The sequence below is a fragment of the Vipera ursinii genome, assembly GCF_947247035.1.
Source record: "Vipera ursinii genome assembly, chromosome: 1".
Classification (NCBI taxonomy): domain Eukaryota; kingdom Metazoa; phylum Chordata; class Lepidosauria; order Squamata; family Viperidae; genus Vipera; species Vipera ursinii.
This window is the reverse complement of record NC_139512.1, coordinates 50,370,491-50,397,186: the sequence shown is the minus strand read 5'-3', so window position 1 is coordinate 50,397,186 and position 26,696 is coordinate 50,370,491.

Genomic DNA, 26,696 nt, shown 5'->3' with positions numbered 1-26,696 from the left:
GCCAAGGGCATTATGAAAAAAAATATCTTTATTGGCAAGTAGATAGTAACTACAGAATAATTAAGTGATTGGCACACATAGAATGCAAGAAACTTGGCATATTCTGAATTGCTAGGGCTTTGGTGTAACTGCTTGGTGTAACTGATAGAACAATTAATCAGTGGAACAACCTGCCTCCAGAAGCTGTGAATGCTGCAACACTGAAAGTTTTTAAGAAGAGACTGGACAGTCATTTATCTGAAATGGTATAGGGCAGAGGTGTCAAACTGCTGGCCCGCAGGCCGGATGTGTCACCAGGAAACCGCACCCACCCCATTGCCGGCAATGGGGAAAAAGCTCCTATATGTCATGCGACGTCACATGACGTTGTAAGTTTGACATGTCCGGTATAGGGTTTCCTGCCTGAGCAGGGGGTTGGACTAGATGACCTCCAAGGTCCTTCTACCACCACCATCATCATCATCATCATCATCATTATTATTATTATTATTATTATTATTATTATTATTATTATTATTATTATTATTATTAAGCAAAGTGGCAGAAAGCCAGTTTGGTGTAGTGCTTAAGACATCAGGCTAGAGATCTGGAGAATGTGAGTTCTACTTCTGCCTTAGGCACAAATCCAATTGGGTGACCTTTGGCCAATCATTGTCTCTCAATCCTGGGAAGAACACAAGAGCAAAAATGTTGCCAAGAAAATTGCAGGGACTTGTCTGAGCAACTGCCAGAATTCAATAGTGACTCTAGGACCCACAAAAGCAAAGAAGTACTAATGAACATGAGTAGCAATATTCCTTGGTGTTTATCCGCTTTCCTGGCTTAACTTTTTGAAAGTTTTAAAAATACTTAACATACCTGGAAAGCTATCATGATATAAAGCAAAGCACTACCCTCTCTGCTATAAACGTCACTTCCAAGAATGCATGTAGACACCATGGGCATATTTAAGGAATAAAAATGGGAGATGACTGAAGCCTAATATTTTGTTTGGGCCAGAAATAAGAAAAAGATATAAGATGAGATAGCAGGAAACATGAATATCCTAACCAATCTCAAACAGTTGCCTTGCTATGATTTAAAAGGTTTTGCTTGCTGGCTGGCTGGCTGGCTGGCTTGCTTTGCTTAACATGCTTTGCCCATTCTAAAAATATGTTTCTTCTCAGGTCACTGCTGTTGATTTATGGTGTATATTAGTCTTTCCCAATGTGATGTGCTCTAGATATGTAGGAACTACAGCAGCTATTCTGGTGGAAAATATTGGCATTTCTCCCTGCAATACCTCTGGAGAACACAGGGTTAGAGAACCCTGGTCTATGTTTGGGTTGACTGGCTTCTGTTTGGATTGTCTGTAATTTAACTGTGGGGGAAAAACATTTTGTGCATTTTTCATATGTATTTTCTACAAGTAGCTTTCCTCCAGTATGGCACCCAGAAAAGTGGACAACAAGGCTGAAAAATGTTGGACCTTATCAGGCCAAACTGAAGAGCACTAGTTTGGAAAAGGTTGCTCTAGATTCATGTTCACAATTTCACACAAGCTCTTCTGTTGGATTTGTGTACTATCATGTATTATACTAGGATGGTCCTCTTGCTACTGTCTCTGCTGCGTTGGACAGCACCCTCCTTTGCAAGAAATTAGCAGGTGTTAGCTTCTCCTATCCTGTTGCTTTCCTGTCATGTACTTCATTAAATATTTGCTTGAGATCAGAGATAATTTAAAATGAAGATATTGGCAACCTTAAAAATATGAATCTTCTAACTGAAGAAGTTTCTGGACTGTTTTGTCTTCAAGGTCTGCAATCACATTCTCCTTAATAACATCACTAGGGGCATTTTAAATATGTGTAGGATGTTCACAAAGCAAGGTTGCATTTACATCTTTAATGCTCTTTGAAAAACAGAGCTGCAGCTAAATGAAGCTGGTCCAGTCCCATCTTGCAGTGAGCAACCATAATGAAAAATTGATATTGTCCTTCTACAATGTCACTTTTACCCCCAAGCTGATATGTTCCAGAAATGGTGGAACTACTATTCCCAGATTTCCCAGCCAATATGGCTATCGGGAAATTCATGGAATAGGTGACTCGATCCATTCTCATCATAATCATGCAACAACAAAGAGGCTTGTTTCTCCAGTTCTTTTAAAAAAGTGGTTTCTTTCTACTGTTTGCATTTAATGCTATATTTAAAAGTGCACCCATGTACATATCTCTACATGCAATAGGAGGTTTTTACTACCTTGTCCTTTAATAACAGACTGGGCTAGGTAGACAATTCAAACTGAGTGAACTATATGAGTGTAGACAGGCTAATATACTCTGCGTGTGAGTGGTGAGCACTGGGTTTTTGGGTTTTTTTAGATTTCCATTCTTCAGGAGGGGGAGCTATTCTTCCTTTTTTGTGTATTTACCAACCGCTGTTTTCTTCTGCCTTTGCAAACAAAATCTAGATTAGATTGATAATCGGGTATTTTACCTCCAGGCATCTATTTTTTTGGTTTATTTCCATCTCTCTCTTTTAAAAATGAGGTTAGTTTTCTACACATTGGGGGAAGACCAGGTTGGCAGAGTGTGCTGTAAGACAATGTTTATTGGACAACCAAAATAGACTTATTTCTCCTATGAAAAGTGCTTTTATTAGGTGACATCTGTTCTGCCAGCTTAATCCATCAAGATGTTAAATTTATACATAAATACTTTTATTATTGTAATAGCAGAATAAATGGGAAAGTGAAAGGACTCACATATTCCTCATTGCTTTCATACCTACTCTTTACAATTGTGTTTTAGAACATTCTAGGTAATTCTGATGCAATTCTGCCAGAAAATTGGTGATTTGACTTCTAGTACTTGAACTGGGACGTGGTGGCTCAGTGGGTTAGGCCGCTGAGCTTTTCGATCATAAGATCGGCAGTTTGGTGCGTCGAATCCCGAGTGCTGCGTAACAGAGTGAGTGCCTGTTACTCGTCCCAGCTTCTGCCAACCTAGCAGTTTGAAAACACGTAAAAATGCAAATAGAAAAATAGGGACCACTATGGTGGGAAGGTAACAGTGTTCCGTGCGCCTTTGGCGTCTAGTCATGCCGGCCACATGACCATGGAGACATCCTTGGACAAGCGCTGGCTCTTCAGCTTTGAAACGGAGATAAGCACCGGCCCCTAGAGTCGGAAACAACTAACATGCATGTGCGGGGGAACCTTTACCTTTACCTTTACTTGAACTGCTATATTGAGAAAATATAGCATGAGTGATCTGTGTGGATAGATAGATAGACAGATTAGATATACACATACACACACACACACACACACACACACACAGGAAATCACAAAAAGCATATACTTGAAAATACCAATGTCAGAATTTACCCATGTAGAAAATTCCAGTTACGCTGCATCATAGTATGTTTGGAAAATATAAACATTTTATATTCCAACAGTGTAGGAATCCAGATTTAAAAATATCCCCAATCAATGACTGTTTGTCCTTTGGCTAAAATATAGATGTATTGAAATTAATTCCTAGCTTGTGATTTTCTTTGCATCTAGCATGATGATATTGAAGTTCCGTCACGTGATATCCTTGCTGCAGATATCAAGGGGCAATCCTTGATAGTAAAAGTTAGCATGCTGAAGTCATATGTCAAAAATATAACATCCTCAGCAAAACATAGTATGCCACTGCTGCTGTACTGCAGAAAAATAGTACAAGCCCAAGGTGACCTTGGCTGAGGCAGAAATCAAACCAGGAATGCCTGTTTTATACCTTACATTGTGTCTATTATGCAATACTAGTGTGCTCACCTATTGCTTTTCCCGATACGGTGCTTCCTGGCTCTGCTGGTTAGGAATTGTAGAAGTCAAAGTTGAACCCATCTGGAGGGTACCAGATTTGGGAAGCTTGATCTATGTCTGCCTAGGTCACTGTTTCTCAACCTTCACAACTTTAAGACTTCAATTCCCAGCATGCTGGCTGAGGAACTCTGGGAGTTGAAATTCATACATCTTAAAGTTGCCAAGGTTGAGAAATACTGCTTGAGGGTGTTGTTTGCTGTTTAATTTACTGGGGAAATGTGTGCCAATGTGTGCGTATGTGGGTTTATTTTTTATTTTTTGCTTCAGAAAAGGTTGATCTCTACTAAGCATGTTTTCTATGGTATAATCAGCTTTTTCTTGATAAAAATAAAATCAGGAGCTCTCTAAATCTGTTGGACCAGAACTCCTACAATCCATAGCCAGAGTGGCTGAACAAATGTTAAGTGTTCTCAGGCAGAAAGAGGTGGTACGGGTGAAAAGGAATAACCTTTTGTTCCCCTGAACGTTTAAGTAGCCAGTGGCTTTCTATTTCCCCTTTGCAATATGATGAAAACAACTGGAACATAATTTGGGATAACTGCTATGTGACTTGTATCAGCCTTGGAAAAATTCAAAGGTGGACTACTTCATTTGATATCTTATTACACAGTTATTCAGCATTTGAGGATTTGCAGCAGAAGGAAAACATGTGGCCTCAGCAGTGATAGGGAATTATATCTGTGATGGCTCCATTCACATATACAAACTCCAATTAGATGCTATAGCCATCAAGTGATGAGCAAGACTGTGTGAAAGAAGCATTGCTCTTTGTCCTGACACCAGATATTATTCCTCCTGTTCAGAACGAAGCAAATGTCCTGTTTGGCTGACTGAGCTGTTAGTCATGTCTCAATGAGATATGGTGAGATAATGATGATACCGGCATTTTGCCTGCCTTTCATCTCTCCTTGATTTCACATTGAGAAGCTGCAAGCAAAAGCACTATGGCAATTGCTTCATCCAAATTCTACTCAGCATTTTTCATACATTTCCTCATCAATATACAGATTTTGTTCACTTTCATTTAGCCCCAAACCTGTAAACTGCTGTGATTCTTTCAGTTTTTCATTCTTTTTTCATCCCATTTTTCTTTCTTTCAGAGGGGCGGGGGGGGGGGAAGGAGGAGTGTCATTTGTTAAAGAAGACTATCTTCTCTCAATCCTGCTCAGAACTGTTCCTAATCAGTATGTATCTCATATCTTCAGGGGAGTGTATGACAAAGTGCAAGGGAAAGGACAATATAGTAGTCTGAAGTATGCGGCATTTTACCTGCAAAGGAAAACTATAGGGAAGATGCTCATGGAAGTGCATGTTTAGTTTTTTTTTTTTAAAGTCAGCGCATAAGGCAGGCTGCGCTCAAAAGAAAAAAATAGATGCATTATTTTCATGGGACTAACTAAAGTGCCTGATTTTTAATGTGTACCTGTGAAAATAATGACGCCATATAATCCAATGTGCCAACTGGGTTCTGCCTTAGCTTCTCCAAACAAAGAAGTATAGATTTGGGGAAATGATGGGGGGGGGGCAGGGAGGAAGGAGAGAGTTGTTTTGTGATCTTTACAGTTATTTTGCAGGAAATGGAGAGGGCTGCCAATTTGCTGTTTCTTTCTCTGGTATTAAATTGTAAAGCCCCCCTGGGTCTTCCAATGGGCCTGGCTTCTATCTTCATCACTGGAGCAATGATACTGCACTGCGGGGGGGGGCGGGGGGGGACAGCCTTCTCAGTTCCCAGGGGAACAAACTGCTCATCAGAAGGACTGGTATCCAGGCAACCAGCCTCCCCCGGCCTGAGACAAGCAGAAACAGCTGGGAAGTTGGAAACAAGGAGGAGATGCTCCTGTAAAAAGAATAGTGGGGAGGGATGACTGGAGGAGGGGGGGGAAGTTGCTATTTCGGGCTACCTCTTTCTGCCCTATAGCACATGCAATATTAGCTGCAGCTATAAGGGCCAACACTTAACCAAGATAGTGTTTGTGTGCATAATATTGCTCCGATTTGGGCAAGATATGATAGTTTCACATTCCTGGCAATATATACCTTTCTTTTTAGGGAAGGAAATTTACCTATGAGTCAGGTGAAATGCCTCCTAGGACTCTGAGGATAAATTCATACAGTTTCAAGTTCTATATGCGGAAAAAAATAAAGTATTTCCAGCAAAGGACTTTTAGGGCAATGTGCTCTTAAGCAAAGTGCATTTTCCTTCCCATTGCATGGCTTAGCTGAGTATCCTTATCAGGGAAAAAGGCATTCAGATCAGAAAGCCCACCTGGAAATTAAGAACTCTTTTGTAACCTTATGGAAAGATGGGGGAGGGAAAAGAAGAAGAGAGGGAACACACATCGGTGTTGTCATCTAAATATCAAATTCTTTGCTTTTGTATCATTCCAAAGGCAGAGCTTAATAAGGGCACAAATGGCTTTTTCCAAAAACATCTGAAGGCAGGACAAGAAGCAATGGATGGAAACTAATCAAGAAGAGAACCAATCTAGAATTAAGGAGAAATTTCCTATCAGTGAAAACTATTTAATCAGTGAAAGACTTGCCTCCAGAAGTTGTGGTGCTCCATCACTGAAGATTTTAAGAAGAGATTGGACAGCCATTTGTCTGGAATGGTATAGGTTTCCTGCTTGAGCAGAGGGTTGGACTAGAAGACCTCCAAGGTTCCATTCAACTCTGTTATTCTGTTAGCACCAGGGCTTTTTTTTCTCATAGAACGCTCAGAACGGAGTTCCGGCACCTTTTTCTTTTACAAAAAAAGCACACATGTAGTCGTTATATCTTTTGGTACCCAAATAGTATTGCTTGAAAGGTTAATTGCATGACTAAAAAAGCTTTACTCTTACACCATATTATCCCTGCAAGTTTTGTCACATAAGCACAATGCACATTACCATTTGATGAAATACAATTAACTTTTCATTATTTTTGTGAAGTATTTTGTAATGCTGTGCAATAAAACCTGAACGAATTAACGGGATTTTTCATGACAATAAATAAAAATTAATGTATTCTAAATAGAGTACTGTATACTATTATTAGCTTTTAGGTGATATGTGGGTATATGTAGGTACCATGTTCTCTCATTAAAAAAGCCGTTGTTCATGCGCATAAGAAAAAATAGGCTTTGGCATATGATGTTGTGAAAAATATTTGTATTAAAGAGATGATGGTGATTTGTACAGAATGTTCAAATATTCAAAGCTTACTACATCTATCTTTAAATATCATATAATATATATTATATGATATTATATGATAAAAGAGCCTTGGTGGAGCAGTGGGCTAATGCCTCCTTAAGTAACACCAGCTGCCTGCAATTAGTGCAGGTTCGCATCCCACCAGGCTCAAGGTTGACTCAGCCTTCCATCCTTCCGAGGTAGGTAAAATGAGGACCCAGATTGTTGGGGGCAATAAGCTGACTTTGTAATAATGCCGCTTGGGGGGGGCGAAAGCCCTAATAAGCAGGCATATACATAGAATGAAGGCTATTGCTAAGCACATTGGTTTGTGCTTAAATTGTAAGCCGCCCTGAGTCTTTGGAGAAGGGCGGGATATAAATGGGATTAAAATAAATAAATAAAATAAATATATATGATGTGATATATGATATGATATAATGCATATAATAATATGGAATCAATTATTGTTATATTAATTGGAGAGGCAGATCTGAAATGGGAACATCCTAATGTTTAAGTCAATTGCTTTTTTAACCAAACATGTTTTCAAGTGCAAAATATAACACTAATGTGCAAAGAAGCTTCTCCTAGCATGATATTCCTCAGATATTCAAACTCTTTAATTCTCAGCTGGCATGGTCATACAAATCAGCAAAATCCTCATCTTTTTTAAAAAACTGATTGTTAGGTATACCAAGTGTTTTTTTTAAAAAGCAGAAAAAAAAACTCCAACCCTGACAAAAATGACACAGATTTCCCTATGACAGTTATATAGGAGGAGGTGGCATTAAAAATATATTGCTATTCTGCAAATGTTTGTAGGTCATGTTAGATGGAAGTGGTTTTGCATGGCCATGTTCATGAAATCAACAGAAGCTGAGCTGACTTGAAGGAGATGTTATTTTATACTATTTTTCTGGAAGCCCATGGTAGAAGGGAAGGGAACACAGTAAGTTAAGGTTAGTATTAATAGAGATACCTCTTACTGGGAAAAGGAACTTAGATGTGGAAAAAAGACATGGAAATTGCTCCCCATCTCCTTACATTCACAGTGTAGGGGTGTTATTAAGAATAACATGGACAGTGGATCAGTGACCAGCCATTGTGTTGCTAATGAAGCTGTAGGAGTGTTTATCATTTTAACTGCATAGCTGCTCTTCACGCCCCCCCCCCTTTGATTGTGTTGTTGACACTGTTGCCAGGAAACTTTGTGCTCCTTAGTTTTGGTCTTCTTAAACAAGTAACATTGAGGAAACATGTATTATACTACCTGTGTTTTATCCCTAGAGCGTTCTCCCTTCCTTGCTTCCCACCTGCTGCAACTTTGTGTTACATATTGATGTGTCTTTGTGTATGGACGTGACCTTATACAAATCAGAATGAATGATTATGCGTAAATATGGGTGGAAGAGAAAGGATTCAAGTGTAATCCCATTTTTTATGCTATTGTTAGATTTAGCATAAGTAGTAAGAAGCAAAATAAAGCAGATAATACCACCCAGGGGCATACAGGGCTATCTTAATTAAAAGGGGGGGGTGTTAGACAGGTTTTTTTTTACCATTTGTTCATTTCTTTATTAATTTTAAGTACATACTTCTGAACCCTGGCCGCCTCAGAAAATATGAACATTCATTCAAGATCATATGTGGATAAGATGCAGAAGCATACTTCTGTCCTCCATATGTTTCCACCACTTTTTGCCACCAGCTATACTGTGCAGGTCCTAAGGAAGTACTTCTGGGGTTTTTTTCCCCCTCTTGTAGTATCTCTTTCCTCTTTCCTGATAACTCAAAGATTTCTTGCAGGTTTTGCCTCTTCAAACATCTTGCCCACATCAAAGTGCCCTTCCGCACTTTTCTGGTGAAATTCTACTGACCAATCCACTAACTGCCTTCGCCAAGATATATAGATTGACAGGCTTTGGCAGGAACATTCCAGCACTAAAAATAAAAGTATGGCTCAAGTATGAATGAGCCAGAGGCCTTTCACCTACCCCCTCCTCTTCTTTCTGCCCTTTACCTTTCCCCTCCACATACAAACAAACATATGCAGCAATCACCCAGAGGACAAATGTTCCCATGAGAAGTCCAGTTATAGCTCCTCACCCTTCCCCTCTGGTGCTCTGCTGCCAGGAGCTGCAGCTACTGAAAAACAGTAGCAGGGAAAAAAATAGATACCTCATCCCAGAAACAACTTTAGAGCAGCTCTTTGAAACATCTTGGAGTCTAGATGAAAGACAGTGGTTGAATCATGTCCTGTGTTAATCAGAGGAGTTTCATTTTAGTATTCTTTCTTTGATTCCTTTACTCAGTGTATATATTTGCCAACCTGTTAACCTCTGGATCTGTTGGACTGCATTTCTTCTCATCCCCATCAGGAATACTCAGTGGTCAAATAGAGATGGTGGCAGTTGTAGGCCAACTGAAGCGATCTAGTGTGATGAATGGTGATTTAAGTGGTCCTGGTTATATCCAAAAGGAAAATGACTGTGAAGTTAAGATGACTAAAACCAGGGCTTTTTGTGTCATAGAACGCACCAGAACAGAGTACTGGCACCTTTTTTTCAACAGATTTTCCAGAGTTTGAAATATGCTTATTATTTTAAAGGTAAATTATTTTCCCACTTCATTCAGATAAATTCAGCGTTCAGGTATCTTCCTTACAACATTTTTATAGTGGCATGAGAAGTCTTTCACAGCTCATCTTTCTCCACTTTCAAAAGGCCTACTGCTTGCTAGGCAATGATGATACCCAACAACCACAGTAAGACAGAGCCCCAAGGTGTTGCAGCCAAACATGGTGTAAGTGATTATTTTCTAGCAGGTAATTTGGAGCAGATTGTGACTTCATAAAGGAACTGAGCATCCATAAAGAGAGATTGTAGCTGCAGTAAGTTGGCAAAATTCTACAACCTAATGTTTTATTTTTCAGTGCAACAAAATGAGCATCAGTGGAGTAGGGCAATATAGCTCTCCTGTTTAGGAAAGTGAAATATAAAAATTCATTATTTATTGAGTGCCATCTGTATGCTAGGCACACAGAACTGACAGAAAGAGGGGGAGAGAATCTCTTCAACCTTGGCTGCAGGAGGCAATTATTCCTAACAATTTTTCTAAAGGTAAAGATAGTTTTACAGTTTGCTCTAAGAATTATATAGGACACTTGTGCTATGGAATGCCCTGTAGAATAAACCTAGCACACAGAATGCATTTAATGTTCATTGATTTGGCAAATTCTCCAAATAGATATGAGGTAATTTCTATAAGATAGGGATTACAGTGTTAAAACTATGAAGTTGCCTATTCAGCCTACAAACTGCAAGGAAACACCTCTGCACTGAGGAAGGACATGTTTCATGTTTTTTTTCATATTGTGGGAAAAGGGGAATGTTACACATTTGAGCATATAGTGTTTGTGAATTAAGAAGTACAGACAAATACATAGACACTAATGTCTGTGCACATGTGATCTCTGCCCCACAAATGGACATGACACATATACTGCTCAGGACCAAAAACACTTGTCACAGTGTGCTCCATCCTAATCTTACTCCTTTTGAGGCTATAGATGCAGCAAAGGGTACCAAGATTTGGTACTATCCAAGCTCTGGGAACAGGTGAACATTTGCCTCAAAGGGAAAATAAGCAATACAAGTTCTGGAGAAAATCTCCATCCCACCCACTCCAAAACTGAGGTGGAAAAGATTTCTCAGTAACCCTTCTTTTGAAGAGCTAATCTTAGGAAAACTGGATTTAGAGTTCAAAAGTTCATACCCAGCAGTGTAGCCTCTTACAGTATCTCAAGAGTCCTCTACTGCAGATGTTTGTGTTCTAGACTAGAGGACAGGTGGAGGTGGCTTTTCAAAGCAGTCCTTGACCTGAGGCTCCCTCCCACTCCTTTCTTTGCTATGGAGAATCATCTTTCAAAATAATTTTAAATTGTCGTGAGTTGCTCAAGAGACAATCTGAATTTTTATGGACTTTTGGCAAAGAACTTGGATTTCTAACTAATTGGAGTAAAAAATGGAGAACTTATCCATCTCTAACCGTGATCTGTCAAGGTACACGTAGTCATGTGGCTACTGATAAACTCAATGTTCTTCTTAGCAAAACCAGAAAATAATATTGAACCGCCCCTCCGCCCCCTTCCCTCTCCATTCATGCATAATAGGTGTACAGAATTTGACTCCCATGTTGTACCGTTGTTGATTCTTTGACTGAGATCAGTAAAGCTGAGTTCTGCAGCAGGGCTAGTGAACACCAGAAAACTAAAAGATTTGCTTAAAAAATGAGACTACTTCAAGCTGTGAAACAAGCAGGAGAAAATATCACTTTGTGCAGAAGCATGTATGGATGTGTACATTCATCATTTGAGAAGATTAGCATCAGTGATTGTTTTTTATATCTAAAATCTTATTCTCACTCCCTGTTCATCACAACAAAATATGCCATGCTATCCTTTTAGGGGACACTTCATGATGTTCCTTTCAATTCCTAAACCTCTTTTGAAGGAAGGTGTCCCTTTGCATGCGGAAGGGTCTGGACCTGGAACTGGTGAGCTACAACTACAACTAGGAAATACTGCCAGCCTATTGTCCTGAGCAAAAAGCACAAGCTTGCTTTCTCCAGCTTCACAGCAACCATGAGGATTGCTTGACACTGCAGTGGCAAGGACTAAGCATGGGCTCCTGTCAGTCCTGCTCAGTCTGTGCCACGGTGGTAGCAAGCAACCCTTGTTGCTGAGTTTATGTCAAGGCAGCAAGCTTGTGTAAGACCGCTTGCATAGCATGAGCCCAGAGTATCCTGGTAACCAAAGCTATTGTTACAACAACAACAACAACAACAATAATAATAATAATAATAATAACAACAACAACAACAACAACAATAACAACAACAATAATAATAATAATAATAAAGTTGGAAGGGACCTTGGAGGTCATCCAGTCCAACCCCCCGCTCAGGCAGGAAACCCTACATCACTTCAGGCAAATGGCTGTCCAGTCTCCTCTCAAAAACCTCCAGTGTTGGAGCATTCACCACCTCTGGAGGCAGGTTGTTCCACTGGTTAATTGTTCTAACTGTCAGGAAGTTTCTCCTTAGTTCTAGGTTGCTTCTCTCCTTGACTAGTTTCCATCCGTTGCTTCTTGTCCTGCTTTCAGGTGCTTTGGAGAATAGCTTGACTCCCTCTTCTTTGTGGCAGCCCCTGTTCAGTACTGAGAAGCTGGAGCCAGGCCCCCTCCTAGCAACCAAGAAGACACTATTGTTTGGTTCAGGTAGACAATGACTCAGAGTGGTTCACAACGAAAAGAGTTTATTCAATACACATAAGTCAACTGACAACTGTCAAATGTTTCAGGCTTTTATACTAGAACTGTTTAAACTGTATCCAATCATCAGTCACTATTTTCCCGCTTCTTTACACATTAACCAATAGTTGCACCAGAAAGAGAACCAGAACCTTCTTTGCAACCTGCTATTTACATGTTTGCAACTATCTACTGACATAACACCCCTTACCCCCCAGTTGTTGTTATTTATTGACATAGTCTCTTAAGTATTTGGGTGGCCTGTGGACCCTTGATGGATATCTACTGCTTTGAATACCAAAGTCATCGCTATCAGATTGTCTGCTTGGCTGGCTTACACTGGTGGATCTGGACTCTAGAATTGTTGGCTCAGATGCTTCTCTGCTAACTAGTTGTGACTGTTGTTGTGTTTAATGTTGAAGTTCGGCTAATGCGGGCCTGCTCAAGGGGGGCAGCTCCCAGTCAATTTGACTGTGTTGTTGGTTAGCTGTGGACGCACTGGTTTGAATTTCTGCTTCCCCACTAACTGGCAGGTTGTTATAATTAAGCCGTGATGCAATATTCCCCCCGTGTATACTTTGATCCCCCTCAACTGGCATGCTACCAATAGTTCTCTTTCTTAGCTGATCTATATGTCTTTTGCTTACCCTATTCCCTTCCCCCTCAATAGTGTAAGACAAAGGCCCCATTATATTAGTGACCACCCCTGGGACCCATTTGTCCCCCTGTGCATAATTCCTGGCCAAGACTAGATCTCCAATTTTGAATGATCTGTTGGGAATGTCCGGTTCAGCACTTGATGGTAGTCTGTCAGGATGTAACCTGTCCAGTTTGGTGGTTAGCCTTTTTCCCCACCTCATCTCTGCTGGGCTTTTTCCGGTAGCCGTGCAAGGGGTCGTATGTTGGGTCAGCAAGAATTCTGCCAGTCTTTGGTGCCAATCGCCACGGATGATTCTCTTTAATGCATCTTTGGTGGTCCTCACGTTGCGTTCAGCCAAGCCGTTGGTGGACGGGTGGAAGGGTGCTGATGTTGCGTGTCTAATCGAGTTGGCCCTGAGGAAATCCTGGAATTCAACAGAGGTGAATTGGGGCCCATTATCTGACACAATTACATCAGGTAACCCATGAGTGGCAAAGAGGCCCCTTAAGACTTGTATTGTTCTACCCGAGGTCATTGAACTGACAGGTATTACCTCTAGCCATCTAGAGAAACTGTCCACCACTACTAGAAAGGTTAACCCTTGGAAGGGTCCAGCAAAATCAATATGAATCCTAGACCAAGGATTCCTGGCCAATTCCCACTTATGAGTATGTGTGTGTTGCAGCTCAGGTCTAGAACGCTGACACAAATAACATCCAGAAACACATTCTTCTATGTCCTTGTCAATTCCAGGCCACCATAAGTGACTTCTAGCCAATGCCATCATACGTACTATTCCAGGGTGGCCCTCATGTAACTCTAATAAAATTGTAGATCTGTGGATTTCTGGAATGACAACACGGTTGCCCCAGAGAATACATCCCAAATGGGATGATAGTTCATCCTTCCTTCTAAAATATGGAACGTACTTGGCATCCAGGTTAGTACTTGGCCACCCACTAAGGACCCAGGCCATGATTCTTTTTAGGATATTGTCTTTATTGGTGGCCTCAGCTATCTCTTTAGCAGTTAAGGGGCATTCAGGAATGTCCTGTAAAGACATAATTTGTCCCGCAGGAGCAGGGTCTTCCTCAGTGTACTTTAATGGCAGTCTGCTAAGGGCGTCTGCATGTCCCATTTCCTTGCCAGGTCTGTGTTGAAGGGAAAATGAATATGCTGAGAGGAAAATTGACCATCTCAGCATCCTGGGCGACATTATTTGGGGTGTCTGTTTATCAGTGGTAAACAGTCCCAATAATGGTTTATGGTCAGTGAGTATGGTAAAGTTCCTACCATAAAGGTAATCATGGAACTTTTTTACTCCTGCCACGATTGCTAATGCTTCCCTATCGATCTGTGCATAATTCCGCTCTGCTTTAGTAAGCGTCCTGGAATAATATGCAATTGGCCTCTGAATACCATGACTGTCCAAGTGGCTGATAACAGCCCCCACACCATAAGGTGAAGCATCGCATGCTAAATAAATTGGTTTATTCTCAATAAAATGGGTTACTGTTGATTGGCTAGAAAGAATATTTTTTAGTGTTTGGAAACTGACTCTATGTTTGTCAAGCCACTGCCACGGGGTTTTTTTATCTAAAAGTCTATGTAGAGGTTCTGCTATAGCAGCTTTGTGTGGCACGAATGTGTGGTAAAAATTAACTAATCCAAGGAAGGCTTGTAATTCAGCCTTGTTTTTTGGTTCTGGTGCTAATTTAATTGCCTTGATTTTATCAGGGGTAGGATGAATTCCATTTTTGTCTATCCTAAATCCTAAAAATTCAGTGGATTTAACCCCAATACAGCATTTCTCCTTTTTTAATTTTAGTCCAGCCCTCCTAAACCTTTCCAATACCTGTTCCAGACGCTCAGCTAATATTTCTTCATTTCTTCCAGCTATAAGAACATCATCAAAATAAGGGCATACACCAGGTATGCCCTTTAAGGTCCTCTCCATCACCTCTTGGAAGATGCCTGGAGCTGCTGCAATACCAAATTGCAGTCTGTGGACTCGGAACGCCCCCTTGTGGGTAACTATAGTCTGAGCTTCAGCAGCCTCTTCAGAAACAGTTAATTGCAAATACGCCTGCGCCAAGTCTAACTTGGCAAATATGGCGCCGTCCTGTATCGTGGCGAGGACCTGCTTCACTGTCGGGACCGGGTAAGCGTGTTTTTTCATTCCAAGGTTCAGGGTGGCTTTGTAGTCAGCGCAGATCCTCACATCCCCATTAGGTTTAAGGGGTGTGACGATCGGCGTTTCCCACAAACCACCCTCGACTGGTTCTAGGACGCCTTGGCCTACAAGCTTATCGAGCTCGGCCTCGATTTTTTGCTTAAGGGCGAAAGGCACCCTTCGGGCCTTAAGCCTGATGGGTTTAACCAACGGATCTAAATTAAATTTAATTGGGGGCCCTTTGTATTTACCTAAAGACCCATCGAATACGTCTGCGAATTCATTGCAGACTGATTCGAGGGTCTTATTTTTAATAACTGTGTTTATTCCCCCTATCCAAATTCCCAGGGCAGGGAACCAGTTAAGGCCTATTAAACTAGTTCTATGGCCTTCAGTAACTATTAAATCTAATGCTCCCTTAAACCCCTTATATTTAACACTAAGGGTAATTTTCCCTTTAATTTTTATTGGGGGTTTTTGGAAGTCAGTCAATTGGATGTTGGTTGAACTAAGTGGAATCTTCCTGCCACTTTTTTGTTCAATTTTTTTAAGGGTTTCATTGGATATTATGGACATTGAGGCCCCAGAATCTATTTCCATTTTGCAAGGAATCCCTTGCAATTGGACTATAATTTTTAATTTTTCACCCGGTAAATTGTTAATTTTTCCCTTCCTAGTATGATTGACTCGCGCCACCTCCCCGCGGTTCGGGAATTTAACCCTAGGTCTAGGGGTCTCTTTGCCACTATAGTAAGGGGTTACCTTACCTTCGGGCCAAACGTCGACTTCATGTAAGCGATTGTCGCGAGTACGACCCCTGCAAATGGCTTGAATGTGGCCGGTCTTCCCACACAATCTGCATCTGGCGGTACGGAATCTGCAAGTTGCACGGGGATGATTGCCCCCGCAGCTGCCGCATCGGTTGTCGTTGTCGCGCGGTCTCGTTGCAGTGTCTCTCAGTTGTTGTTGGGTTGCGGTTGCTTGTCGTTGCGGTGTTGTGGTTTGGAATCGGCGGTTCGGTTCAGGGCCGTCGCTTCGGGATGGTTTTGCCGCCATTTTTCCAAACCGTCTGGTGACTTCGGCGATGTCAGCTTCCCATTGCTGGTCCACCTCCCTGCAGTCCACAAGGCCTTCTTGATTAATTTCGGCAGACGCAGCCATGCTATTGCGGGGGGGGGGTTGCGATACCCGGTGGATTCATAAGTCAAGAGTTCGTCCAGTACTTCTTGCAAATCACCGGTGGGCTTGGCGATAATTCTATTTTGTAGTTGCTCATCTCGCAAGCCTAGTACCACTCGGTCCCTGATTCTTATTTCCAAGTTGTCATATTTGCATCGTACTGCGGCTTCTCTGACTGCAGCAACGAATCTTTGGATCGATTCGCCCGGTCTCTGGTTCCTTTTTTTGAAAATGCGACGCCAAAAGAGTTCTGATCTCCTTGGCGTGAAATGCACTTTTAATTTGGCTAACAGATCGGCATATGGAACGCTTGAGACCGGCTGTGGTTGACAAAGTCCTACAGCGATCCGATACACCGGTGTGCCGCATATGGTCAGTAAAGCTGCCGCCTTTTTTCGGTCATCTGTTATCCCGTTAACAAGCAGGAACCCTTCAACCTGTCCAACATATTCTTCCCAGTCCTCTGGGAAGTTTGGGTTGAATTCTTTCAAGGACCCGATTTGCGCCATTCGGAGGATTGTTGATTCCGCCGCGGCCGCTTGTGGTTGACTGTGACTTCTTTTCAAATTTGCCGCCTACGCGCAGCTGTTCTGCCGAACCTTCTCTGGTCCTCCGTCTATCCCACCTTCGTCGCCAGTTGTTTGGTTCAGGTAGACAATGACTCAGAGTGGTTCACAACGAAAAGAGTTTATTCAATACACATAAGTCAACTGACAACTGTCAAATGTTTCAGGCTTTTATACTAGAACTGTTTAAACTGTATCCAATCATCAGTCACTATTTTCCCGCTTCTTTACACATTAACCAATAGTTGCACCAGAATCTCCCGCTTCAAAGAACCTTCTTTGCAACCTGCTATTTACATGTTTGCAACTATCTACTGACATAACAACTATGATCCATTGTGTGGTCAGCCAGATGTTCAAACTGGATTTTGCATTTTCATCCACCTATCAAATTCTTCTCAAGGGCCTGAGATAGGCAGATGTGGATGTTTGATGGTGCTACAGATAATGTCACAGGACATAAGCTGTCCAAGTAAAGCTTCCTTTTGCAATTGACTGCTGGTGAATTTGTAAGTGCCAATGGTGACCATGTGCTCCAATTGTTTTGGGATTGCATCCAAGGCGCCTATTACTATAATACCACCTTTGCTTTCTTTTGCCACAATTGTACTATTTCTATTTGCAGGTCTTTGTATTGTTATTATTTAAACTGAATTTTCTGTGCGCACTTTATGGGATTTCGTATGGTTTAGAGAGTAAGGAAGATGAGCTTAATGGAGATATAGTTAACTAAGCCAAAAGAGCTGAAGCATTTTATGAGCCCAGATCAAGATAATATTTGGAAGTGGTTTGGACTAAAACCTCCCTAAATCACTGGACTACAAGGAGGAATTTTGCTATCAGGATTGCACGATTCTGTTGTTGTAGTCAATCTAAATAAAAGCATTTTTAGCTTTTCTGTCGAGTTGATTCCCTGGTATTACTTTGGGGGAGGCATCAGCCATCTCTGGTGCCTAGCCACCTTTACCCAATTTTACGCATCCACACATGAATGATAATGATGAGTGATTTCTTGCTGGAAGGCGATGCTGGGTGGGAAAGGACTAACCACACTCTTCTCCATTATCTTTGTCAGGTCATAGTAAAGTTGTTGGGGAAAAAAATCTCAAAGTATTCATGGTAATATATTTATTGTAAATGGGAAATAGTTCAGTTGCTGGCTTTTTTTTTAATCCCCTCCTTTTTCTCAATAAATCTCACTAAAGAGATTCTGTGAAAATCATGTTTGGAAAGAATCACTTTGAGTTTTGGGCAACTGCCAAAGTGACTGATAAAGACAGCATCCATCCCCAGCCTCCTCTCTAACACAGCCTAGTCTTCAGAGCAGTGCAATTTTTGTCAACATGCTTTTCAGCTGATTCCAGGAGGGAGAAAGGCGTGTTAACACTGCTCTGGAAAAAAGGCCTTCCTATGCCACGGCTAGACCTGCGAGTTATAAAGTTATAAAATCCTACAACCAGTCAATAGCAGTGGAGAGCAGAAATTCCTCTCACACGTTGTTTCTGTCTGGTGGGTTTTCTACTGACTGGATATTGTTCCACATCTCCTGAAAAAGTGTTTTTCAATTAACCCTATTCACACAGTCAGTTGCCAATCCAGTGCTGTGTCGTAACATGAGGAGCATGTGTAAATGAGGTCCACATTTTGCCATCAACCTAAACTGGATTGATATTAAGAGGTAGCAGAGTCGTCTTCTTATAGTATCATGGTTTTAATTGCTTTCTTGACTAAAAAAAAAATAAAAATAAAAGTGGAAGGCATCATAACAAATGATATAGCTAACACCAAAATCTAGGAATAAATCCTCTTCTGCCAATGAAGCAAATGTCTAGAATTGTATTAAAACCCTTTAATTTAAGCACCCCGTTTTAGTTTTGTTCTGTTGTTTTTGAAAAATGCAGTAACTATCCTGCATCCGAGGCTTCCCCATCAAACTGCAAGATGAAACAAAGGACCAGCAGTGTGTAATTTGTTATCTTTTCTCACCACTGTTGCTACATTACAGAGGAATAAAATCAAATCACTAAGGAAAACAAAGGTATTTATTTTATTTATTTATTAATTTTTTATGCTGCCCATCTCCCCTATAAGGTCTCTGTAATTTTACAGATTATAAAAAGATAAATAGAAAAGTAATTAAGATATCAAATTAACATTCTAAAACTAGAACTAAGAAATGGCATAGCGACGGGGTCTTCAGCTTTCAATCCCACAATGAAAGCAACGTCATATAAACCCAGAAAAAAAAATTATTACTGGGGCATGTTTGTGTCACGGTTAAGTACAAGGAGTGGGAGGATATAGGTATTGGTTCAAATGTGTCTGCTTTTGGGCAGCCTATTCATACCAAATTGTAAGGAAGATTCAGACAAACTGGAATATGTACAAAGAAGGTCAAAGAGGATAATCAGAAAACTAGGTTTTATGAAAAGAAATTATTGGAGCTAGATTAGTCTTGAGAAGAGACTCTCAAGACAACTTAAGATAGAACTGGCATTGAAGGGGTATCACACAGAAGAAAAACTATTCTCTATCATCTCTGAGAGAAAGAGGTAGAATTATGATCTTCCAGGAAAGCAGATTCTGGCTGGATGTTAAGAAAAAAACCCACCTAACAGCAAGAATAGTTTAGGAGTTGGAGAGCCATCTCTCAGGCGCTACTGCAGTTTAGATTCCTGCATGGAGCAGGATTTGATTTGCATGAACTTCAAAATATGGTAATGGGCTTCCTTATTCTGCTTATTGTGCGGCCCTAGACTTCTGCCCCCAAACTCCTGTTTTGAAGCACCGCTGACTGCAAAGGGACTTTCCTCCAAGCATATGCTGAATATTTTAGTTTGTTATTGTTTTTTTTCCCCCTAAGTAAACTTTTGACAGGTTTGACATCTGATGCCTGATGCAGCCTGCATACCCTTAGAGGAGATGGAAAGGCAGTCCCTGCTGTGCAAAGAGGAATGCAAATTCCTAACGTTTAGCAAAGTAAATTGAACAATGTCTTTCTCTCATGCCTTCCCTCCCCTTTCAGTGTCTTCAACAGAATGGAAATGTGCAAGGGTGGGAAGTAATGGAGAGAGAGCAGTGTCAGTGTTAATTACTAGAAACCAGGACCCCAGCAGTCATCTTGTTGACTAATTTGTCAGAGGCTGCTGCTGACTAAGCTTTGGCGAGGCCATCTTGAAGAGAGGGATTCTTGCATACAGTGGAAAAAAATGAATAGCTTTATTGTTCTATCCTTCCATTATAACACAGATGTACAACCTGTCATCCAAGGACCTACTTGGAGTCCATTAGGAGTTTGTGCTGTCCTCTTTCTCTACAAAGTGTGTTTGTGTATGTGTCCATAAGCGTACAAAAGAAAGAAAATGGGAGAGATTTATTTTAGAGCTGGGAATTGACTGAGATCTGAGGCTATAAGGGTCGCTACAAATGTGTCTGTGTTAAGAATAGAGAAGAATAATAGTTTTACATTACTCTTTAATTCAGGTAGCATTTTTTTTAAAAAAATATAGTGTGTTATTTATTATATTTTAATTAAAATTTTCTACATAGGGAATAAGACTAAAAACATAATATGCCACAAATTCATAAAGCCAGTAGCAGCACACAGAGAACTAGAATAAAAAGTAGCAGTAGCAAAGATCTAAAGACATTAAAAGAAGTTCTTTAAATGCCTGGGAAAATAAAATGATATTTTACCTAGCACGGAAAAGACCCCAATGTCAGATAAGCATCCATGCAAGGAAGGTTCCAAAAAATGTCACTGGAATTGAAAAATACTCTGTTCTAACAGCCATTTGCAAAGAACCAATGTGGAGATTAAGGTTCAGGTAAGAATCTGAAGACGTTTCTAGGCCATTTGCAGGATTTAAAGATTTAAAGGCTAAACTTACCAGTTTTAACTGAATCGGGACATGGATTCACTTGTCTGAGAGCTGGTCCAAATTATTACTGTACAGACATACTGTATCAACCAATTTCCAAGCTGTTGTCACTTTTCTCAAACTCACTATCTTGCCACATAAGCCAAACCCATGTGTGGTTGAAAATTGGGGAAATAAATGGATTGTTTAGGCTGGTTTATCATTCTAGTTTTGCTTCATTTTTTTTTCTTCCTAGTCCTCTGCTGCCATGTGACTCACTATTCAGTGAATTTTAGTTTCTCAACTGGTATTTACTTGGTCCTCAGGTTTGGAAAGGAAAAGAAGTGGCTAAAGAAAAAGCCAACTGTGTGTTTGACAGCCGCCTGCCCCAAATCTGAGTGGATATTACTGGGTTCATCTGACAGTGAAAACGCTGCCTAGCTGCCATTTTTCAATTGTTCTCAGAAGCAATGCCCTGTCACGTTAGCAGCTCAGAGTTTCATGGGCATCCATCTCCTGTAATCTCAATACTCAGATGTAGATGGCTTAGCAGTGGTCCCAGAATGCCAGATTTTGACACCACCCTCTGGAGAGGGGGAAAAAACTGGACATTTTCCAGACAGAATTTCATCCCCTGCAAGGCTTGTCCCACTCAGCTTGCTTTCCTCAGGACCGTAGATCTATGACCAGCACAAACAAACGCAGGAGGGAGGGATAGAAACATCACCCAAACTAATCTAGCATCTTCTCTATCTTCAGCTTTCTCTCTCTTACTCTCCTTACCTCGGCTATTGGTTAAAAACACAAAGAAGGGAAAATGGCACCGGAGATTGGTTTTCTACATCTATATAGAAAGATGGGAAAGGATTGTCCTGGTTATAGCTTGAAGCACCTTTTCCAAATCAAGAGCTTTTCATATGCTTTGGACTACGAGTCTCAGTACACCAGCATAACAAGATTTCCAGCACAAAGGTTGTTTTTTTTTCCTTTTCTGAAAAGATTCTGCATTCCAGAAATAAAGATTACAGAGCTCTTGTTTGCAGCATTCAGCTCTGTGTTTGCTTGTAAAGAGTAAAATCTGAGCCGACCTATTTTTAAAAAGCCTGTTGTCCAGACAACATGACAAGCTCATTTGCTGGATAATTTGCATCCCAGGGTTGACCGTGGTCTCAAGCCTTGACTCAACCATACTGTTTGTCAGAGCTGATGGATTCATTGTTAAATCACAAATGGAAACTGAGCAGACTTCAAAGCAGGAAAGGGCAGCAGACATCTGACTCAGACTGGAGAAATAGTTTGCTTCCATACAAGAGCAGCAGGAAAACAAGCGCCAACCTGAATTCCATGTGCTGAGGGAATTAGAAACATCTCTAACAACCGAGTCTGGAGAAAGCAAATCCCTGAACTTTCCTGAAACATTCTGACATTTTCTTCACTTACTGCTGCCAATTTTGCTACTACTTCAAACAAAAGTCTTGGGATTGTACCCAAAGGAAGGTCTAGCCAAGAAAAGCAATTTAGAACATTGTGGAAAAGCATACCACCCTCTGTATGAATTCAGGCTTTAAAAAAAGAGGTGGTGTCAAATGCTGTGAGCAGCATCCTTCACCATATATAAAGGGGGAAAAATCCACATAGAACAACTATGGGCAGGCTGTGTTGATATTCCCCAGAGGCCCTTCTGATCCTAGATGCCAAAAAATAATTTGCATGTTTCCCTACCACTTTGAAGCAACAAATACATGAAGACTGCAGAGATTTGACATATTTTAATGAAGAAAAAAAGCCCTTCCAAACCTCTCACTAAAATGTCAAGAAAGAAAGAAAGAACCTGAATAACTTGGCCCCATGCAAGGTGGGGATCAAAAATGTCATGATGATAGCCACAATTGAATAGAATAGAGCTGGAAGGGACCTCAGAGGTCTTCTAGTCCAGCCCCCTGCTCAAGCAGGAGAACCTATACCATCTCAGAGGAATGACTGTCTAGTCTCTTCTTAAAAACCTCCAGTGATGGAGCGCCCACGATTTCTGGAGGCAAGCTGTTCAACTGGTTGATTGTCCTCACTGTCAGGAAGTTTCTCCTTAATTCCAGGTTGCTTCTCTTTGATCAGTCTCCAACCTTTGTTCTTTGTCCTGCCCTCTGGTGCTTTGGTGAATAACAGTGACCCCCTCTTCTTGGTGGCAGCCTCTCAAATACTGGAATACTGCTATCATGTCGCTCCCGTTTCTTCTTTTCTTTAGACTAGCCAAACCCAATTCCTGCAGCCAATCTTCGTATGTTTTAGTATCCAGGCCTTTGATCTTCTTTGTTGTGTGATTGAAGCCCTGTACCTTTTTTATATGTGTAGAATACATTGTGCACTCATTAAAGAGGGCCAAGGTTTCAGTTGCAAAATTGCAGTTCCCATCTTGACTCTTTTTTTCTTCCAAAATGAACCACCCTTAGTTCCAATCATACATGACCTCCAACCTGATTGTGCTTGCATCCACCAAGGCCTTTGCCACCCCACCAGAATAATGGGTCCAACCACCAGAATTGTTCCCATCCAAGTTTAAGAGATGCAGGGCACTCGGCAACTCAATACTCAATACTCTGACTTCTGCTGCATAAAGCAACAGTTCTGCTTTGCCTAAAAGTATGGTCAGTTGCATTTTTGCTTATGTTTTATTTTAACAAGCTAGTGTAAATGCTGATGGGAATCTTTTTTTTTTGTTTTTTGTTTTTGTTAGCCTCTGAACTAGAGAGTTTGAAAACCTAATTTTTAATGGTTTCATCCTCTCACCACTGGAATGTTGAAAGGGTTTTCAAGAAATAAATCAAACAATCTGCTAAATATTCTTCATCCAAATCCCACAAAAATGAAAATTGGAACTCCTCCCAATTTTTTACGTGAGAACCTTCCAGCTGAATATGGTCCCAACTGGGAAGTTATTTCCAATTCTGCCAGTCAGTCAATGCCTAAGAAAGGAATGCAAAGCATGGCTTTCGGCATCCTTTCTGAACCCTCAAAATAGACCTGCTCTAGGGCATATGATTGGGAAGGGAAAGGGTGTGTGTGTGTAGAAGGGAGGGGCTGGCAAAATTCCAAGCAGAGGCCCCTCTCCTTCTCCCATAGGAATGCAGTGGGGATTCTTTGTCCAGATCTTTTCTCCACTACCCCTGGCCATTTTAAAAAATCTTTCTTTTGCCAGCTGTCATACCAGGGTTTATGGCAGACTGAGAGTGAAGCGGCAGTTCTGACAACAGCTTTTTCTGTGTACCAAATTTGGACCAGTTCCATTCTGCTTTCAAATAATTATAATTGCTGATGAACAGACCTATATAACCAACCCCTTTTACATCATCTCTTTCCAACATCGTCTAGGGGCAGAAAAAAATGTCAGTAGGAATACAAAATGAATATATGTGTGCGCACACAATCACACATCCAAATTTCTCCACTTTATTTCTTGTAAATGTACTGCTTGCAGTAATTAAACTAGATCTAAAATGGATTTTGTTTCTTTTCTTTCAGTAAAAATACACAATCTGTGGGCAGGGCAAGGCAAGTAGAGTGATAATGCATGTTGACGTGTTTGTGTGAGCATTCTCTCTCTCACACACACACACAGAGATAGTCACACACACATATACAAACACACACACAAACATACACACTCACTCAGCTAGGTGGCAGCATGTAGCAAATCTTAGTAGGGTTGATGCTGGCTAGTATTGGACAGGAAACCGGCTGTCAGGTAGAGTCAGAACTTGAATTCAGTAATATACTAGAACAAGCAACAGTAAATCACTTCTGTAAATTGCTTTTGTACTCCTGCCAAGAAAAGACATGGTGTCAATAGGACATCATCAGAAATCAAGCCTAATTCACTTTCTTTCATTCACACACATGCATTCTCCCTCTCCACAGGGGCATATTACCTATACATACCTGCACATATACATATTATCCTCTCTTACAGATTCAGGACTGATTATGAATATGTGACCTCTGTACATATTATTTATTTAAATATTTTAAGATACAATTTTTAAATTTCTTGTTTACTGAAATCAAACTGGGGCTAGACAAAATCCATTTTAAATTAAAGATATATAGTCAACAGCAGCCAATGCTCTCCAAAAATAGAAGTATTATTAACTTCAGTTTTTCAGGCTTCTACTTACATCCTTAAATGTCCTCACTTTGCATCCTAACATACAACAAATCAAAGTTATTTGTTTACAAAAAATGCTCATTATGAATAAGCAAAGTCAACTTAGAATCAGCTATCCTTGTTTGTTGTTTCTGACACAAGCAATTTATAGATAGTAAAATATAAACAGTCTCTTTGATCACAAGATTATAGACACCCTTTGGTGAAAAGACAGGTAAATCTTGTGTTTGGTTTTTGAATATAACTTGGAAATACATCAGTGCCTCCTGGAAAGAAAATCTAACTGTTTGAAGCCAAGGGTAAGTAGGGATTCTGCCTTTTAAAGTTTCATTTAATAACATAGCCCTACCTTACAGGACCTTCCAACAATTACTATATAGTACCATTATGTCTGGAAATATTTTGATCACTTGAAAGGTAAATATCAAGTAATCTTAGTGGGTTTAAATTTTAGAACCTTTCCAAAGTAAGGATTTGTCATGGATGGAATTGCTTTTTAAATTCCACACAATGTGTCCTTTATCTTTACATTTTAGTGTAAATCTAAATCCTGTTCACTAAGGTTTTTTTTCATACAAATAGCCTTGACTGGGGAATCTTGGGTGACTAAAAAATTTAGAGATTTGTTACACAAGATTTGCTTGATAAAAATACAATATATACAGAGGGAGAGAGAGGAGACATTTCATTTCAGTGTACTGATTTGGGACTTAAAGCACTTCATAAAAGAAACTCCCACTGTCATTTTGTCTAAGCTGCTTCCCAAAGCAAAGGTTTAATTTTCTCTCACTGATCAATAGAATGATCCTGAATCCACTTTGCAGTTGTGATCGGAGGAGTGCTGGTATGTATGCTGTCCTGGTTTGTATTGTAGACTTATTGCTGTGGGGAAGACATTCAAGGTGGTTGAATAATTCATTGGTGAATAAATATTCTTTGTAAGTGGTGTGTTTCTGCTGACTCAGAATAAGTATCTGTTGCCATTACTATGTCCAGTTTGCTCACAGAAAGAAATGCCCACATTTCTTCCTTCATGATTTAGTTAGATCAGCTACTGTAGCTTGCTATTCTTGCAAAAAAATAATAATCTTGCACGCATGTCTCAGAATAGGTGACTATAATTCATTCTGTTCTACCCTCTGCTGTCACCAAAAATCAACTTCTATGTTTGGAATGCAAGTCTTCAAAACACACCTTTTCAAGATGTCTTTCAACATTTCCCTGCATCTGGTTTAAAGAAAGCCACTAGTGGAAATGGAGGAAGTAATTTTGGCATGAATATGGGGCAGGGAAGGGGATACTGTGTCCAAACACAAAACTGGATAAAAGCTAAGCTCGGCTGGATTCCTTGTGCTTGTCTGTCTTCTAAGAAATCATGCTTTGCTCATATTTCATCTATTTGGGGAATGAAATATCCTTTTACTTCTGCATCTCTGTAAAAGAGTACATTTATAGTACTCATAATAACCACCACTGTAATAGTAGAAGTAGTACATACTGCAGTATTTTTGAACTAATTCCTTGAGGATGGAGCCCAAACAACATAATTCAGACACAAGAAGAAGCTACAGTCCAAAACATTTAGGGAACACTGAGTTTATTAATTTAATTAAATTTATTTGATTTAGGTGCCATCAACTTGGAATGACTCTGGGTGGCTAAAGGTATAGCAAAAAGAATAAAATACACTACAATAAAAACAAAACAAACCAGAACAAATAAAATAAGAAGAGCCTATCCATCATAAACACATAATTCTTGGTAATGAATGATAC